General features: G+C 40.3%; 1 protein-coding gene across 8 annotated transcripts in view; it reads right to left on the minus strand.

Annotated features, from left to right (window-relative positions):
* The window catches only part of COBLL1 (cordon-bleu WH2 repeat protein like 1), a 158,924-nt gene that overhangs the window by 66,517 nt on the left and 78,625 nt on the right, over positions 1-13,782 (minus strand). The window lies entirely within an intron of this gene.

The following is a 13,782-nucleotide window of genomic DNA, read 5'->3' on the forward strand; positions in this document are numbered from 1 at the left end:
TGGTAATTAAGGCATCATCTTTTCTTGCCCAAACTGCTTCAAAAGCCTTTTCACTGGTCTCTTCTGTTTCTCCTCTTGTCCCTTAAAATCTATTCTCCCCTGTAGTAGTCAGAGTGAGCTTTTAAATATGTATGCCATTAGGTCAGTGGGGGAGAAAAACAACAAAAAAGACATAAATCAGATCACATCTCTCTGATCCTTCACTGGCCTTCCAACGCATTGATGAACCCATATTCTTTTCCTTGGCTTGCAGGCCCCAAATGAGCTAGCCTGGTGATTCTCAAAGTATGGTTTCAGAGCAGCAGCCGTAATTACTTGGACGCCGCACCCCTGAGACATACATAATCAGAAACACTAAGGGCAGGGCCTTACAATCCACATTTGACAACCCTCCAAGTGATTCTGATGTATGCTAAAGTCTGAGAACCAATGAGCCAACCTCAGCTCCCCTCTTGTTACTCCCAGTTTCAATGCCCCATGTAATTCACACTGGCATTCTTTCCTGAAATAGACCCAGTCTCTTCACATCCAAGAGCCTTCCACAGCTTTGCCTTTGGTCCAAAATGCTTTTAACCAGAAAACTTCAAATTGCCTGCTCCTTGAGGTCATTCAGAATTCAGATAAAATATTTCCTCCTCTTAGAGGTATTCTCTAACCACTCAAAAAAGGTAGCAAGGCCCACCCCACCCATCGTGGCCCATCCTTCACATAGCCCTGCTTGGTCCCCATCACATTTATCACTATCTGAAATCATCCTGCTTATTTACTTATTTCCTTGTTTTTTATTTGACCCTAGAATAAAAATTCCTGGAGGGCTGGGACCTGGCCTGTCTCATTCTCTGCTGGCACCTAGAACTATAACTGGCACAAGATGGGGTTCTCTGTCAGCATTTTTTTTATTTAGTTGAGGAAGGAAGGGAGGGAAGGTCATATTAGTTTCATCAGTTCATAGGAGAGCAAAAACTTGGTGGGTTGCTGAGAGTCAACCTATTCTGTAGCCAGCGGTATAAGAAGTCATTCAAGTCATTCATGAATATCTACTGCTAAGTCCTATAAAGGTGCTTTTGGTCTACATTTAATCTTATGAGGCCATTGCCACTGCCATTTAGCTGGGGTTTACAGAGGTTTAAGAAATTTGCCCCAAAGCGCATAGAACATGGGACAATTACAAATGAAAACCTATCAAATCCCCCTGCCAATAACCCTAGCAAAGGCCACCCAAATAAGTCCCAATGTTTAAATAAGCCCCAAAGACATCCACATGGATAAAAGAGCTCAATCCTCAGGAAGTTTCTAAGTGGTTTTCCTATTTGGGGAAGGGATTAAATTGGGACTGACAAAATTTTAGATTGTATGAAGACTCCCTCATTTTGCCCAGACGTTCAGTAATTTGCCTGAAGCCATATAATCTGTGGGACAGGACTCAAATATTTCATCTGTAGCTTCCTTTGACCAATGAGAATTGTGATTAATATCAGAAAAGAATAATCTAATTTTTCATTTTTAAGAATGGGACTCAACTTTCAGTTATACTCGGTATAATGTACCAAGCAAAGAGGCAGTGGGTATTCTTCACATCAAAGCAGCACATATGGAATGCTAGTGTCATGTCCCAACAGTAAAAGCCAAACGGAACACAAGAAAAAATAGTTTTTATCCAGTATCAACAGCAGCTAATCCTTGAGTGCTGACTGTGTGTTAGAAAATGTTTTTTTACCTGCACTAACTCATGTCCTTACTACACTATATGAAGCAAGTGCTGCCACCTCCACATTACAGATGAGGGTGACATGCAGAGAGATTAAGGAACTTGCCTAAGGTTCCTTAGCCAGTAAGTGGTGGGGCTGAAATTTAAACCCAAGGTGTCTGATTCTAAAGTCAGTGCTCTTTACTACCACATTACATCATTTCTTTGAGATCTTAAACATTCATCAAAATAAACAAAAACAACAACAACAAGTGAATGAGCAAAAGCCAGGTAGTGAAGGAGAAAAAAAAATGTGGTTATTGAATATCTTCTTCTAAGTCCTGTACGGGTGCTTTTTGTCTACATTTAATCTTATGAGGCAGTTACCACTGCCATTTGGTTGGGGTTTACAGAGGTTTAAGAAATTTGCCCAAAAGCACAGAGAACATGGGACAACTACAAATGAAAACCCACCAAATCCACTCCCCCACCACCCAATAACCCTAGCAAGGGCCATAAGCCTCAACATTTAAACAGGAAGGTAGATGCCAGATGTACCCATATCCCAGCCCTACCACTGAGACAGCTACTTCCCCAGGTGAGGTTGGAGAAACAATATAGTGGACATCAAAAGGCCTGGGAGTATCCTAAATGGCCACTTGTGTTACCATAAGTAAATCACTTAATTTCTCTGGTCTTCCATTTTCTCATTTACAAAATACAAGTATTGAACAAGATGATCCCATGCCCCTTTACCTCTAACATACAATATTTATGCACAATTTTGTTTAGAGACTGGAAATGGAGACAAGATAGTTAGGACTAGGGTCAGGGCAGGGCACAGTGGCTGCACTAATTTACAAGTAGCATTTGGTTGAAAGAGTCACATGGATAGGACGCCCATTCCCAGGGAGTTCTTCCTATGCTGAGAACACTTCTGCTCCTGGACAGGAAAGGGTCTCCTCTGAGGCTCATAGGAAATGGAAGCCTGGAAAATGGGATCCATTTCCAAGTGCTTTTCTCTCTCTTGGCATTCACACTAGGAAAAAATGATGAAGGGAATGGCAAACACAAAGGAAAATTTTGAAAATCTCTTGTTTCAGTCTCCCACACTTAATTATTTTACATTTCAACACCTGGAATACCAAGTCCCTACCACAAGCCATTCATCACTTCAGGCTTTCTGCCCCCATAGCACCTCCACTCAAGTCTGACCAATAATCCATAGTCACATCAATTACATCCCATGTTTCTGCCACCTTAAATCTCTCTCTCCAAGGTGCACAAACAAACAAAAAAAAAATGCAGAGATTTCTATTATCTTAAATACGACTTGCCTGCTTCTTCCAAATACTCTTTCAAGTACCTTGTGATTACCCTCCTTTCTTCTGCAGCAAAACTTCTAGGACTGCTGTCCAATATGGCGGCCACGTAGCTACCGAGCACTTGAAGCATAATTAGTGTGACTGAGGGACTACAGTTTTAGTTTATTTAGTTTTAATTTGAATTTTAAAACTGATACTTGATTCAGTTACTGGAAAATGTTTAAGTATATTTGGGATAACTTGAGTATGGGAATCTTTTTTTTTTTTAAAGACAGAGGCTCACTCCGTCACCCAGGCTGGAAAGCAGTGGTACGATCTCAGCTCACTGCAACCTCAGCCTCTTGGGTTCAAGCAATTCTCGTGCCTCAGCCTCCTGAGTAGCTGGAATTATAGGCATTCATCACCATGCCCAGCTAATTTTTGTAGAGACAGGGTCGCACCACGTTGGCCAGGCTGATTGTGAACTCCTATCCTCAAATGATCCACTTGTCTTGGCTTCCCAAAGTGCTGAAGTTACAGGTGTGAGCCACCGTGCTGGCCCAGAATCTATTTTTTCAAGTATAAATTTCATGACATCTAAATACAGATCGGGTATTTCCAATGAAAATATAATATCTGAGTTGAGAAGTGCTGTAAGTGTAAAATACACACTATATTCCATAGACTTAGTAAAAGGTATTAAATATCTATTGGTAATTATTGTATGCTGACTACATGTTAAAATAATATTTTTATATACTCAGTTTAAGGAAATACATTTACCATGGTGGGCCTTCTCTAAGATGATGTCCAATGACTGCTTCCTTGTGCAGTCTCCTCCCTTTGTATGTGGGCTGGACTTAGTGACTCACTTCCAGTAAATAGAATGCAGCAACAGTGATGGGCTGTCATTTCTGAGATTAGGTTACGAAAAGACCATGGTGTTATTTTAGGTACCCTCCTGCTCTGAGAGCATCCAGCTGCCCTATGGGGAGTCCCATGTGGCAATTGACATCTCAGGCCAATAGTCACAAGAGTGAGCTTGGAAGCAAATCTCTCCCCAGTAGAGACTTGAGCCCCAGCCTACACCTTGACTGCAGTCTCACCACTCAACCAGCAAACTAGATAATGACAGTTCTACATACACCCTGTACCTGAGTTTCAGTTTCAGGTGATTTGACATACTCGCTGTTCTAAAGCACTGCTCCTGGCATCACCTACATTTAGAGCACATCCTCTTTGCAATCCAAAAACCTTTCTTGTTTTACACAGAAGTCTATTTTAAATTCTTTCAGGATCTTGTCTATATTTAAAGGAAACATGTAAATCCTTTTGTTCAATAATTAGCTATGATGATCTATCACACCCATCTCTGTGTGACGATGAAGTGGAGCAAATCCAAAGACAAGACACAGGTTTCTGGCTGGGTGCAGTGGCTCACACCTGTAATCTTAGCATTTTCGGAGCCCATGGCAGGAGGATCACTTGAAGCCAAGAGCCTGGATGACATAATAATACTTCATCTCTACCAAACAAATTTAAAAAACAGCCTGGCATGCTGGTATGCACCTCTAGTCTCAGCTACTCGGTAGGCTGAGCTGGGAGGATCACTTAAGCCTGGGAGGTCAACGCTACAGTGAGCTATGATTGTGCCACTGCACTCCAGCCTAGGTGACACAGCAAGACCCTGTCTGAAATAAATATATAAAAATTTTTAAAAATGTTGTTTTTAAAGACACAGGTTTCCCTCTAGCATGTAGAGTATGGCAGAAAGAGTAAAGACGTAACCAAGTGACTAGCACAATGCAGGAGTGAAATACCCCAGGGTACCTTGTGCATAGTTTCCAAAGTACATCACCTTATCTGCCAGAAAAATTTTTTGAGGCAAAAACCATTAACATAATTTTGCCATTTTTGATTAGTATATTACCTTCTGCACAGTATGTTCAATTAATTCTTAAAGAATGAATCTACTTAAATATAGTTTCATTAGGTTGATTTTTTGTTGTTATACCTCTCTCAAATCTTCCCCTTTTACTACTTTTAAGGAACATAGCAATTATGTAAAGTGGGCCACAGGAACACAATAGAACCTCTTTGTATCATTAGACCTTTGAGAATAAGGTTAGCATGAGTAGATGAAGCTTTATTGTAATTTAGTTGTCATATACCCAGAAAGACATAACCTGCTCTGTGTTCTAACTCATGTAAGAAAAGGGTCATGTAGGTAATGACAGGATTCTTTAAATTTAATTTAGGTCTCAACTTAAGCTGTTATTTCTTAAATGAAATTAGATAGTTCACTTGCTTCTAAATGCCCTTTTAAATTCATGTAAACAAATGGACAATATTTATCATCCTGCCATACTTTTCAAGTATATATAAAAAATCACTATGCTGTGCAAGGGTGGTTCCCAAATACATCTTAGAAGTTGTTCTGACTCATGCTTAGTTATCATTTCAGACATTTAATAGACATAGGGCCAGCTTTTGTTCACCTTACTCTAAATACATTCTATACATATAGTACACATATACACATATACAAACGTGTGAGTATACATACGTGTCTATAGTGTGTATATGGCAGCATGAGAGAGAGAGTGAGGGAGGGAGGGGGAGAGAGAGAGAGAGAGAGAGAGCAAGAGCGAGGGAATGTGCTAGTGAGCACCATGAGCACTTATTTTCCTTTGGCTTTCACTAGAGGTCTATTCCAAATTCACTTGCCAAGTAACTTTTCCTGAAGCAACTCTTATTCTCCTATTTTAAGCAGATATGTACTCCAGTAGAAAACATGACTCCTAAAAATAATTCTGGTGAGGAAAAGTTTAATATTCACTATGATAGCCAGTTCCTGAGATGCTAAGTAACATAATTCTCTCTCTCCATTCCTCCTCTACTCATCATCACCAGGTAATTTCTAGGGAAATTTCTTCAACATTTAGTAATATCCTAATAATATTTTAATTCCAAAACTCTGGTTTCTATTTTTTGTTTTGCTTATAATATCTAAAATAGTTAAAAAATGGCAAAATATATTTTTATAAAAGTTGATAGAGTAATAGTTTATTCCTAAGCATCATCTCTAAGTCAATAAACTTATTCTAATATCTATAAATTTAAAATAAGTGCTTTAGATAATCGTTGTATAATTTGGCCTTCACTGTTTTTGGTGGGGACATGTGGGCGATATGGCAGGGAGAAAACAAAAATATCTAGCTCACTAAATACATACAGTGTAATCTTCCAATACAACATTAATGCATTCCAGAAAGGCACAGGGTAATAAAAAAAGATACACACTTGCAATTAAAAAGGAAAAAAATCTACATACTAATCACCAAGAGTTATTGATAAAAATCAAGATTCAGAGTCAGAGATCGTGGTTTGTGTCTGGGTCTGCACAAATTAGTTATTAGGTCATTTGATCTCACTGGAACTTGAATTGCAAAACTGGAATAACACTTCCTGCCTCTCAAGGTTGCTGAGAGAGTTAAATGGGTAAGGTATATTCATTGTCTAGCACAATGGTTCTCAAACTTGGCTGCACAATGGACCCACCTACATTTAAGAAAATACTGAGGCCTAGGTGTCACTTTCAGAGATTCTGATTTAATTGGTTTGTGAGGATTTTTTAAAATCTCCCCAAGAGATTCTAAAGTGCAGCCAATTTTGAGAAGCACCGGTCTCATATAATGCCTAGCACACCATTAAGTATTCAGTTAGACTTAATGATATACCTTCATTGGAACTTTATAAACTCTAATACACACATAAAGGCTTCTACCTAGTTCAATCACATTTATGTAGTCAAGGTCTCAGGATCAGTGAATAAAACATATCTTAAAAGTAGTCCATAAGTTTAGTAATAAGTGTTTCAAATTTAAATCCCTGTTACATTTTTGTTTCCTTTTATCAAAGAGGAAAATTCCTCATGAAAGAAACAAAAATGATCTTTTACTTTATATTTTTTACTGAGATACAATTTACATAAGAAAATGCACAAATAGAAGTGAATAGAATTTTACATATATACACACACACCTCTCTCTGTCTGGGTTTCTCTCTCAAGGAGTCACCAACACAGACCAAGATATGGGATAGGAAAATATAACTACAAAGTAAAAATTAAATATTAGACCAGGCGTGGTGGTTCATGTCTATAGTTTCAGCTACTTGGGAGCCTGAGGTGGTAGGATCACCTGATCCTGGGAGGTCAAGGCTAGAGTCAAGATCATGCCACTGCACTCCAGCCTGGGTGACAGTGAGACTCTGTCTCAAAAAGTAATAATAATAATTAAATATTAAATTTCTTATATATGTCCCATAAATGTTCCTGAAATTTCAGTTTGTCTCTGGGTTTTCCTAAATATCTAACAGGGGATGTTTACTTTTTGAACAGTTAAGAAAGTCAAACTTTCTTAACAAGAAAAGGGAACAAGATGAGAAAAACATCTTGGGGAAAAATATGAGAAAAACCTTCAGCAGAAATAGCTATATCAAAGGAGGAGATATAAAATTAATGTAAACAAAAGAGCGATTTGAGAAAACAGACTTAAATATCTACAATGAGTCACAAGACAGTCAACAACACTTACTGGGCACCCACTGTGTACTTAGTGCTATATAAAGAAATGGTGAGCAGATTAAAGAAATACCATATGAGGCCCTCAGATACCAATAACTTAAAAATGAAATAAGTCCAACTAAACAATGGCAAAGATGCCCTAAATGCACTCTAGGAAAAAACTCTACATTAACTGAATGCTTATCTAGTTGCAGAAACTATGCCAAATGTTTTATATATATAATCCCCTAACAAATACTATCCTTTTTTGAATAGAACCCTAAAATAATTCATAAACATTTATAGAAATGACCAAATAACTGCTCTCAATAACAAACCCAAACCACAAAACCATGTCCCAATGCTCACTTATGATGCCAGCCATTCTTGCACAGCTTTCTGCCCATACAAGTGTCAGCAGCAACTGGACTCAACATCATCTACTGAAAGCTTCCTTTGCACTTGTGTTTGTTGCCTTGCAAGCAACATATATGGGAGAATCACTGTGGTTTAGAAAAATTAGTCCAAAAAAGGTCATAAAAATGTGATTGACATTACAATTAAATTTTTTTTTAATGATTAACAAAAATATGAAAAGAGAGAACTATGTGAAACTCTGACTTCTTTTTTCTTTGGCACATAGAAATTAAGTATAAAAGGCCTTATTACAAATACATATTTCTACTTTAAAAAGGTGAAATTATTATTCAAAAAATTTGAAGAAAAAGTTACTCATAAAAAACAAAATTCCCTCTCCCTCCCCTTTCTTCGGTCTCCCTCTCCTTCTTTTTTCTGTCTCCCTCTGTTGCCGAAGCTGCACTGTACTGCCGTGATCTCGGCTCGCTGCAACCTCCCTGCCTCGGGCTCCTGTGACTCTCCTGCCTTGGCCTGCCGAGTGCCTGGGATTGCAGGCCGCGCGCTGCCACGCCTGAATGGTTTTTGTATTTTTGGTGGAGACGGGGTTTCACCTTGTTGACTGGGCTGGTCTCCAGCTCCTGGCCTCCAGTGATCTGCCTGCCTCGGCCTCCCGAGGTGCTGGGATTGCAGACGGAGTCTCGCTCACTCAATGCTCAGTGGTGCTCAGGCTGGAGTGCAGTGGCCTGATCTTGGCTCGCTACAACCTCCACCTACCAGCCTCCTGCCTTGGCCTCTTAAAGTGCTAAGATTACAGCCTCTGTCCCGCCGCCACCCCGTCTAGGAAGTGAGGAGCGTCTCTGCCTGGCCGCCCATCGTCTGGGATGTGAGGAGCCCCTCTGCCCGGCCGCCCCATCTGGGAAGTGAGGAGCGCCTCTGCCCGGCCGCCCATCGTCTGGGATGTGAGGCGCGCCTGTGCCCGGCTGCCCCGTCTGGGAAGTGAGGAGCACCTCTGCCCCGTCGCCCAACGTCTGGGAAGTGAGGAGCGCCTCTGCCCGGCAGCCCCGTCTGGGAGATGAGGAGAGCCTCTGCCCGGCCGCCACCCCGTCTGGGAGGAAGTGAGGAGCGCCTCTGCCCGGCTGCCCCATCTGGGAAGTGAGGAGCGCCTCTGCCCCGCCGCCACCCCGTATGGGAAGTGAGGAGTGCCTCTGCCTGGCCACCCCGTCTGGGAGGTGAGGAGCGCCTCTGCCCGGCTGCCCCATCGTCTGGGAAGTGAGGAGCGCCTCTGCCCAGCCGCCATCCCGTATGGGAAGTGAGGAACGTCTCTGCCCGGCCGCCCATCGTCTGGGATGTGAGGCGCGCCTCTGCCCGGCCGCCCCTTCTGGGAGGTGAGGAGTGCCTCTGCCCGGCCGCCACCCCGTCTGGGAGGAAGTGAGGAGCACCTCTGCCCGGCCGCCCCGTCTGGGAGGTGAGGAGCGCCTCTGCCTGGCTGCCACCCCGTCTGGGAGGAAGTGAGGAGCGCCTCTGCCTGGCCGCCCCGTCTGGGAGGCGAGGAGCGTCTCTGCCCAGCCGCCCCGTCTGGGAAGTGAGGAGCGCCTCTGCCCTGTGGCCCAGTCTGGGAAGTGAGGAGCGCCTCTGCCCCGCCGCCCTGTCTGGGAGGTGTACCCAACAGCTCCGAAGAGACAGCGACCATCTGGAGCGGGCCATGAGGACGCTGGCGGTTTTGTTGAAAAGAAGGGGGGGAAGTGTGGGGAAAGGAAGGAGAGATCAGATTGTTGCTGTGTCTGTGTAGAAAGAGGTGGGCATAGGAGACTCCATTTTGTTCTGACTAGGAGAAATTCTTCTGCCTTGGGATGCTGTTGATCTATGGCCTTTCCCCCAGCCCCGTGCTCTCTGAAACATGTGCTGTGTCAACTCAGGGTTAAATGGATTAAGGGCGGTACAAGATGTGCTTTGTTAAACAGATGCTTCAAGGCAGCATGCTCTTTAAGAGTCATCACCACTCCCTAATCTCAAGTACCCAGGGGCACAAACACTGCAGAAGGCCGCAGGGACCTCTGCCTAGGAAAACCAGAGAACTTTGTTCATGTGTTTATCTCCTGACCTTCTCTCCACTATTATCCTATGACCCTCCCATATCCCCCTCTCCGAGAAACACCCAAGAATGATCAATAAATACTTCGTTAAAAAAAAAAAAATTATCTGTGGCTTTTTAAAATTTTACTGTACTTGCTCTCTGAAGCAATAAATGTAGAAAAAAAAGTTCTCCACCAAAGGAAGTTAAAAAGTTTTAGTTGATTTTTACAAAAAAATTTCAAACACACACTAGGTTAGAAACCTAGTATTTAAAACATTAAATGTAAGAGTTACAATTATTAAAATATATGCACATACACATATTAAAGAGTGGGAATGCATGTCAGCCAAGCAAACAATAAAACCAAAAGTTGCTTTCAAGTCACAATGTGAATAACCTACTCTCAAATATGAACTTGGGTAAATAGTAAACATCGTTGAGTCATCAGACTCTGTTAAAATTTTAAATTCATGTTGGGGTAAACCTATCATTCACCACATACTGATAAAGAAAACTCCCTGAAATAAATTTGCCAAAATAATTTTCCTAGTTAAAGGTTTTGACAAATACTAGCTAAAAGAACTATTTGGACATAGTATCTCAAACAGAGTTTAGAAATATTAAAATCAAAAGTAGCACATTATTTAAAAATTACCTTAAATTGGATCTAAATTTAAAACATAAACTTAAAAAATTTTTAGATAAAAACATAAGAAAAAAATCTTTGGAAACAAAAGTTAGGCCATAGGATTAGCTATGACATCAAAGGCACAATCCATAGATTTAGTATACATATATGTATATAAAAAAATTTGACTTCATCAAAAATTAAAAACTTTTGTTCTGTGAAAGACCCTATTAAGCGGATGAAAACGGAAGCCACAGACTGGGAGAAAATATTTGCAAGTCACATATTCAGCAAAAAGACATATCTAGCATATACAAAGAACTCTCTAAACTCAATAGCAAGAAACAATCCAGTCATGAGATGGAAAAAAGGTATAAACTCATTACCAAAGAGGGTACACGAATGGCAAATAGACACACAAAAATATGTTTAACAACATTATCTATTAGGAAAATGCAAATTAAAGCTATGATGAGCTACCACTACACACCTAAATTTTAAAATACTGGTAATACCAAGTACAGACAAGAATGTGGAGAAACTGGCTCTCTCATATGTGGCTTGTATAATGTGAATGCAAAACGGTGAAGGCCACTCTCGGAACCAATTTGGCAGTGCCATATAGAACTAAACATACACATAACGTATGACCCAGTAATCTACTCCTAGGTATTTGCACAAGAGTAGTGAAAACTTATATTCACAAAAACCTCTACATGAATGTTTCTGGCTGCTTTCTTCATAAAGACCCAAACTGGAAACAACCCAAATGTGCTCCCATGGGAGAAACAATAAAAAACTATGATGCATCCATACAACAGAAAACTACTCAGCAATAAAAAGCAGCAAAGTTTTGATACATTCACCTCGGATGGATCTCAAGGGTACTATGCTGACTGAAAAAAGACAGTCTCGAAGAGTTACATACTGTGTGGTTCTGCTTATGTAAGAGTCTCAAAGGGACAAACTTCAGGTCACAGAAAACAAATCAATGGCAGCCAAATTTGGAGGCATGAGGAGACTATTAAGGGTTAACATGAGGGAGTTTCTTTGTGGTGGTGAAGAGTTCTGTACTCTGATAATGAATGGTGCAGTTACATAAATCTACACATGTGGCAAAGTTTCATAGAACTATAAACCTAAATCAACAAACATAATGATTATAGAATGCATGTAAAAAGCTTATGAAATCAGAATAAGGTCTGTACCTGTGTTAATAGCATTAGTATCGATGTCACTTCCTTGGTTTTGACAACATACTACCATTATATGTGATATTATTATTGGGGGAAAGCTAGGAGAAGGGCACAGAGAAACTTTCTGCACTATTTCTGTAACTTCTTTCAAAGCAAACTAGTTAAAAAATAAAAGTTACAATAAAAATATATCTAAGGTAGTGATTCTCAAAATTTGGTAGATATTAGAATCACCTATGGAACTTGTTTATAATACATGTTTGCTTCAGTTCGTACCTTTTTAAAGTAAACCTGCAAACAGGGTCCAGGTAATATACGTTGATAATCTAGCACATTACAGTTTGAAACCTCCAAACTAAAATAAAGGCAAAGATATTGGAAAAAATGATGATCCCCATCAATAACTGTTGTTCTATTTAATGGCTAATTACTAAAGAAGTCCTACCCACACAAGACCTCATTCACAGATTATATAACTGAGTCAAGAAGCTGTCACAGATACAGCAAAAGACATGCAATGATGTTATGGATCTATTTAATAATGCAAATACTGGCCAGGCATGGTGGCTTATGCCTGTAATCTCAGCACTTTGGGAGGCCAAGGTGGGTGGATCGCCTGAGGTCGGGAGTTCGAAACCAGACTGATCTACATGGAGAAACCCTGTCTCTACTAAAAATACAAAATTAGCTGGGCATGGCGGTGCATACCTGTAATACTAGCTACTCGGGAGGCTGAGGCAGGAGAATCACTTGAACCTGGGAGGCAGAGGTTGCAGGGAGCCAAGCTCGCATCATTGCACTCAAGCCTGGGTAACAAGAGTGAAACTCCATCTCAAAAAAAAAAAAAAAAAAAAAAATGCAAATACTGTTAGTCATAACACATCTGATAATACAGAAGTGAAAACACTGACATAAGAAAAAAACCCATGCTATGAAAACAAAGGTGTGTAGGGAAAATACATCCTCAATAAGACACAGGCGTCACATATTTAAATGTCTATTATAGGCCTTTATCTATGCTTTTATATGAAATAATTATTGTTGGCAAATCATAAACAAAAATAAGCATCAAGGCATTTGATTTAAAAGTTTCCTTTGTTCGATATAATTCATGAAAAGATCAACCTAAATATTACTCCATATACAACACAGTAAGAGTTAAAACCCAAGAAGTTTCCAAATCTTCACTCAAATTCTCTCCTAACAGGATGTCCACAGGAACACCCAGGTATACAATTTTCACATTTATATTAGGCAGCTCTATGCCAAGTACCTACCAGGCCCTTTTCACCTTTTCTCAGCAAAGAATGAAAATCACAGTTTTCCCACTATCTCCCTGCCATCTCATAAGAGAAGCAGCAATGCAACTAGAGAATAAATCAAGTCTTAGAACATCATTTCTGAAAGGCTGCTAATCTCTAACTTAAACAGTTCCCATAACCTCTGAAATGCTAGCTCATTTGCTCTCCACTCTGTGGAAAAAAAAAGTTCTTTTGGATGAAAAATTATGGTCATTATGTGATTATGCTCAAATAGTTCAGCTGATTAATACTGGCCTCAAGTGAATCCATAATTATAGGCTTAATCCTTCCTTATAGGGCTATTTAACCTGACCATGCTCTTTGGCCACAGGTGACAGTGCCAACCACTGAGCCAGAAAAAAAGTGAGCATCACTGGGCAAAATAAAAGTCAACTGAGCATGTGTGTTTGAAGGAGGACAAGTCTATGACAACTCAAAGTACTTTCAATTTAAGTTTGGCCAGCAGTAGCATCTACTATACCTCAGATGAAACAATCCAATATACAGTGTCCCGAACTAACCAAGAGAGGTAGTGGGGAACTAGAAAAGAGTGCTAGATTACAAGACAGTATACTTCAGTTCTAGTATCAATCCAACATATACTGAGCTGAGTCTCAGCTGTCTCATTTAATCAATATATTAAATGTACAGTGTATTATACGAGAACA

Source organism: Pongo pygmaeus, chromosome 11, assembly GCF_028885625.2.
Source record: "Pongo pygmaeus isolate AG05252 chromosome 11, NHGRI_mPonPyg2-v2.0_pri, whole genome shotgun sequence".
Taxonomy (NCBI): Eukaryota; Metazoa; Chordata; class Mammalia; order Primates; family Hominidae; genus Pongo; species Pongo pygmaeus.